We start from the raw sequence: 6,141 nt of genomic DNA on the forward strand, positions 1-6,141 counted from the left end.
CGATGTTGTTGTTGTTTAGTCCCTAAGTCAAGTCTGACTTTTTTGTGACCCCATGGACTGTAGCTCACCAGGCTCCTCTGTTCATCTGTCCATGGGATTTCCCAGGCAAGAATACTGGAGAGGGTTGCCATTTCCTTCTCCAGAGGATCTTCCCAACTCAGGGATCAAACCCAGGTCTTCTGCATAGCAGGCACATTTTTTTTTAAACCACTGAGCCACCAGGGAAGCCCAATAACTAACAATAGTGGGCCTTTTTAAAAACAGGGAATCACAGACAAAGTTAGTTGCAAAGCAGACAGAGACAGGTAGAGACCAAATATATGGTTACCAAGAGGGAAAATGGAGTGGGTGGGATAAACTGGGAGGTTGGGATTGACATATATACACTACTGATACTATGTATAAGATAGACTAACTAATGAGAACCTACCGTAGGGCTCAGGGAAGTTGACTCAGTGCTCTGTGGTGACCTAAATGGGAAGGAAATCCAAAAAAGAGGGGATATATGTACACATATATGGGCTTCCCTGGTGGCCTAGTGGTTAGGATTCAGCGCTTTCACTGCCACAGCCTGAGTTCAATCCCTGGTCGGGGAACTGAGATCCCACAAGTCGCTTGCTCGGCACAGCCAAAATAAAAAACTGACAAACAAAAACTTGCATTTTATGCCCCTTGCACTCTTCCCCCATCACATCTCTCTCCAGCCTCTGCCCCTATCACCAAGGATAACTATCATCTTGAATTAGGTGTTTACCCAAATTCCACCTTTCTTTACCCTCTACCACCTATGTTGTTGTTGTTGTTTAGTCGCTAAGTCATGGCCCATATATATTTAGGGATACCACACATGTATATATTCCTAAATCATACACAGCATCGTTCTCTGTGTTCTTCTAGTTTATGGAAATTATTTCATTCTGCCACTTGCTTTTTTACTCAACATAATCTCTGTGAGATTTATCCATCCATCATTCTGTTGATTGACAATGAGATTGTTTTCAGGTTTTTAATCATTACGAACATTGCTCTAAACACAGAAGCAGTCTTTATTATTTTAAAAATTAGCGGCGAGCAGCTGAGCAGCAAGTGGCTGCGGTGCAGGAGCGGCGAGTGGCAAAGAGGAGCTACCCCACATCCAAGGTCAGCAGTGGCAGCCGTGAAGACATATCGCATGTCCAAGGTAAGGAGCCCCGGCTTCACTTTGCTGGAGCAGCTGTGAAGAGATACCCCACGTCCAAGGTAAGAGAAACCCAAGTAAGATGGTAGGCACTGAAAGAGGGCATCAGAGGGAAGACAGACTGAAACCACAATCACAGAAAACTAGCCAGTCTGATCACATGGACCACAGCCTTGTCTAACTCAATGAAACTAAGCCATGCCGTGTGGGGCCACCCAAGATGGACGGGTCATAGTGGAGCGGTCTGACAGAATGCGGTCCATTGGAGAAGGGAATGGCAAACCACTTCAGTATTCTTGCCTTGAGAACCCCATGAACAGTATGAAAAGGCAAAAAGATAGCACACTGAAAGATGAACTCCCCAGGTCGGTAGGTGCCCAATATGATACTGGAGATGAGTGGAGAAATAACTCCAGAAAGAATGAAGGGATGGAGCCAAAGCAAAAACAACACCCAGTTGTGGATGTAACTGGTGATAGAAGCAAGGTCCGATTCCGTAAAGAGTGATATTGCATAGGAACCTGGAATGTTAGGTCAATGAATCAAGGCAAACTGCAAGTGTGGTCAAACAGGAGATGGCAAGAGTGAACATAGACATTCTAGGAATCAGCGAACTAAAATGGACTGGAATGGGTGAATTTAACTCAGATGACCATTTTATCTACTACTGTGGGGAGGAATCCCTTAGAAGAAATGGAGTAGTCATGATGGTCAACAAAAGAGTCCGAAATGCAGTACTTGGACGCAATCTCAAAAAATGACAGAATGATCTCTCTTCGTTTCCAAGGCAAACCATTCAATATCACGGTAATCCAAGTCTATGCTGTGAACAGTAATGCTGAAGAAGCTGAAGTTGAATGGTTCTATGAAGACCTACAAGACCTTTTAGAACTAACACCCAAAAAAGATGTCCTTTTCATTATAGGGGACTGGAATGCAAAAGTAGGAAGTCAGGAAACACCTGGAGTAACAGGCAAATTTGGCTTTGGAGTACAGAAGGAAGTAGGGCAAAGGCTAATAGAGTTTTGCCAAGAGAACACACTGGTCATAGCAAACACCCTTTTCCAACAACACAAGAGAAGACTCTACACATGGACATCACTAGATGGCCAACACCAAAATCAGATTGATTATATTCTTTGCAGCCACAGATGGAGAAGCTCTATACAGTCAGCAAAAACAAAACAGGGAGCTGACTGTGGCTCGGATCATGAACTCCTTATTGCCAAATTCAGACTTGAAGAAAGTAGGGAAAACCACTAGACCATTCAGGTATGATCTAAATCAAATCCCTTATGATTATACAGTGGAAGTGAGAAATAGATTTAAGGGGCTAGATCTGATAGAGTACCTGATGAACTGTGGACAGAGGTTCGTGACATTGTACAGGAGACAGGGATCAAGACCATCCCCAGGAAAAAGAAGTGCAAAAAAGCAAAATGGCTATCTGAGGAGGCCTTACAAATAGCTGTGAAAAGAAGAGAAGCAAAAAGCAAAGTAGAAAAGGAAAGATATTCCTATTTGAATGCAGAGTTCCAAAGAATAGCAAGGAGAGATAAGAAAGCCTGCCTCAGAGATCAATGCAAAGAAATAGAGGAAAACAACAGAATGGGAAAGACTAGAGATCTCTTCAAGAAAATTAGAGATACCAAGGGAACATTTCATGCAAAGATGGGCTCAATAAAGGACAGAAATGATATGGACCTGACAGAAGCAGAAGATATTAAGAAGAGGTGGCAAGAATACACAGAAGAACTGTACAAAAAAGATCTTCATGACCCAGTTAATTACGATGGTGTGATCACTCACCTAGAGCCAGACTTTCTGGAATGTGAAGTCAAGTGGGCCTTAGGAAGCATCACTACAAACAAAGCTAGTGGAGGTGATGGAATTCCAGTTGAGCTATTTCAAATCCTCAAAGATGATGCTGTGAAAGTGCTGCACTCAATATTCCAGCAAATTTGAAAAACTCAGTAGTGGCCACAGGACTAGAAAAGGTCACTTTTCATTCCAATCCCAAAGAAAGGAAATGCTAATGAATGCTCAAACTACCACACAATTGCACTCATCTCACATGCTAGTAAAGTAATGCTCACAATTCTCCAAGCCAGGCTTCAGCAATACGTGAACCATGAACTTCCAGATGTTCAAGCTGGTTTTAGAAAAGGCAGAGGAACCAGAGATCAAATTGTCAACATCCGCTGGATCATCGAAAAAGCAAGAGAGTTCCAGAAAAACATCTATTTCTGCTTTATTGACTATGCCAAAGCCTTTGACTGTGTGGATCACAATAAACTGTGGAAAATTCTGAAAGAGATGGGAATACTAGACCACCTGACCTGCCTCTTGAGAAATCTGTATGCAGGTCAGGAAGCAACAGTTAGAACTGGACATGGAACAACAGACTGGTTCCAAATAGGAAAAGGAGTACATCAAGGCTGTATATTGTCACCCTGCTTATTTAACTTATATGCAGAGTACATCATGAGAAACACTGGACTGGATCAAGCACAAGCTGGAATCAAGATTGCCAGGAGAAATATCAATAACCTCAGATATGCAGATGACACCACCCTCATGGTAGAAAGTGAGGAGGAACTAAAGAGCCTCTTGATGAAAGTGAAAGTGGAGAGTGAAAAAGTTGGCTTAAAGCTCAACATTCAGAAAACTAAGATCATGGCATCTGGTCCCAGCACTTCATGGCAAATAGATGGGGAAACAGTGGAAATAGTGGCTGACTTTATTTTTGGGGGCTCCAAAATCACTGCAGATGGTGATTGCAGCCATGAAATTAAAAGACACTTGTTCCTTGGAAGGAAAGTTATGACAAATCTAGACAGCATATTAAAAAGCAGAGACATTACTTTGCCAACAAAGGTCCATCTAGTCAAGGCTATGGTTTTTCCAGTAGTCATGTATGGATGTGAGAGTTGGACTATAAAGAAAGCTGAGAACCAAAGAATTGATGCTTTTGAACTGTGGTGATGGAGAAGACTCTTGAGAGTCCCTTGGATTGCAAGGAGATCCAACGAGTCAGTTCTAAAGGAAATCAGTCCTGAATATTTATTGGAAGGACTGATACTGAAGCTGAAACTCCAGTATTTTGGCCACCTGATGCGAAGAGCTGACTCATTTGAAAAGACCCTGATGCTGGGAAAGATTGAGGGCAGGAGGAGAAGGGAATGACAGAGGGTGAGATGGTTGGATGGCATCACCGACTCAATGGACATGAGTTTGGGTAGTCTCCGGGAGTTGGTGTTGGACAGGGAGGCCTGGCGTGTTGCAGCTCATGGGGTCACAAAGAGTCAGACATGACTGAGTGACTGAACTGAAGTGAACTGAAGCATATATTAGGCCTTTATTGAGCTTCCCCCATGGTTCAGCGGTAAAAACTTCACCTACAGTGCAGGAGACATAAGAGATGTGGGTTCAGTCTTTGGATTGGGAAGGTCTCCTGGAGGAGGGCATGGCAACCCATTCCACTATTCTTGCCTAGAGAATCCCATGGACAGAGGAGCCTGGCAGGCTACAGTCCACAGGGTTGCAGAGTTGAACAGGACTGAAGTGATTTAGCACAAGCCTTTATTATGTATCAGGCATTTTACTGCTTATTTAAGTTACAAGGTTACCTACCGCGGGTGTTACTATTCTCCTTTTACTAATGTGTTATTCTTGTCCTCTCCCTCCTTCACCACAACCCAATCACTCCCAGGGCTCTGTGGACTCTGCTTCAGGAATCTGGATCAGATCCCTTCCTAGGTGACTACCACCATCACCAGTATTACCTCAACTTCAGACCCCAGGGCTTCCCTCATAGTTCAGATGGTAAAGAATCTGCCTCCAATGCTGGAGACCTGGGTTCGATCCCTGTGTCTAATCCCTGGGTCGGGAAGATTCCCTGGAGAAGGGAATGGCTACCCACTCAGTATTCTTGCCTGGAGAATTCCATGGACAGAGGAACCTGCTGGGCTATAGTCCATGGAGGTCCAAAAAAGCTGGACAGAACAGAGTGACTAACACTTTCACTTTCAGACCCCAGGAGCTTCCAGCTGGTCTCACTGCTCCCCTCCAGACTCCCTGAGATCTGTATTCCACCTAGCTTCCTCTCTTACCAGGACACTATCCTGCTTAAAGCCCAAACTCTACTCCTTTCTCCTGGATCTTAGGATATAACGCTCAATCCTCCTGGGAGCCTTCCAGAGACCCCTGCTTGGTCCCACCTCTCCAGCTTTGTCTCCCAAGCTTGGCCCCCTGCACCAGGACCACACCGGTCTCCTTTCTGTCCTGCAAATGCACTCAGGATCTTCACACTTGCGATTCCTTCTGTGTGAACCCTTTCCCCACCAAATCCTCAGGCTAACTCTAAGCTACCTTCCCTCTAACACATTCACCCTAAGAGGGTCAGGTCCCCTCTCTTCTACTGCTTTGGCAGCATCTACCAAAGAGGTGACTAAACAATTATTTGTGCAATTATTTGTCCACTGTATAACTTTCTCTTGGTAGAATGTAAGTTTCATGAAAGAAAGCACTTGCTCATCATTGCCGAAACCCCAGCGCCTAGCAGAGCTGGCTGATGGGTTCGCTCAATAGGTGACTTTAAAAAATAAATGGATGAATGGATGAAAGGGGTTTCAACGAATTACTGTCCCCCATTCACAGATGTGGAAACAGAGGATAAGAGCACGCAAGGGACCGGCAACGACAATGTGACGCCCAGAGGCTGATACCCCTTCTCGCCCGCCCCTCGCCGGGTCACCTCCAGGAAAGACCCTTAAAGCAACACGGCCCCGGCCGCAGGTAGCCCCATTCCGCATCGGCCTCAACGGCGCGGCGCGGCGCACTCTGGGAAATGCAGTCTAGTTGTCTACCCGATTCCGGCGTCCGCGACTTTCGCTTCCCGAGGGCACCAGCCTCTCGCGGGGCTTTGGGAAGGACCCGCGAGACTGCGGCCGTGGATCCGGTTT

This window comes from Giraffa tippelskirchi, chromosome 13 (genome assembly GCF_054371585.1).
Source record: "Giraffa tippelskirchi isolate mGirTip1 chromosome 13, T2T-mGirTip1v1.2.pri, whole genome shotgun sequence".
NCBI lineage: Eukaryota > Metazoa > Chordata > Mammalia > Artiodactyla > Giraffidae > Giraffa > Giraffa tippelskirchi.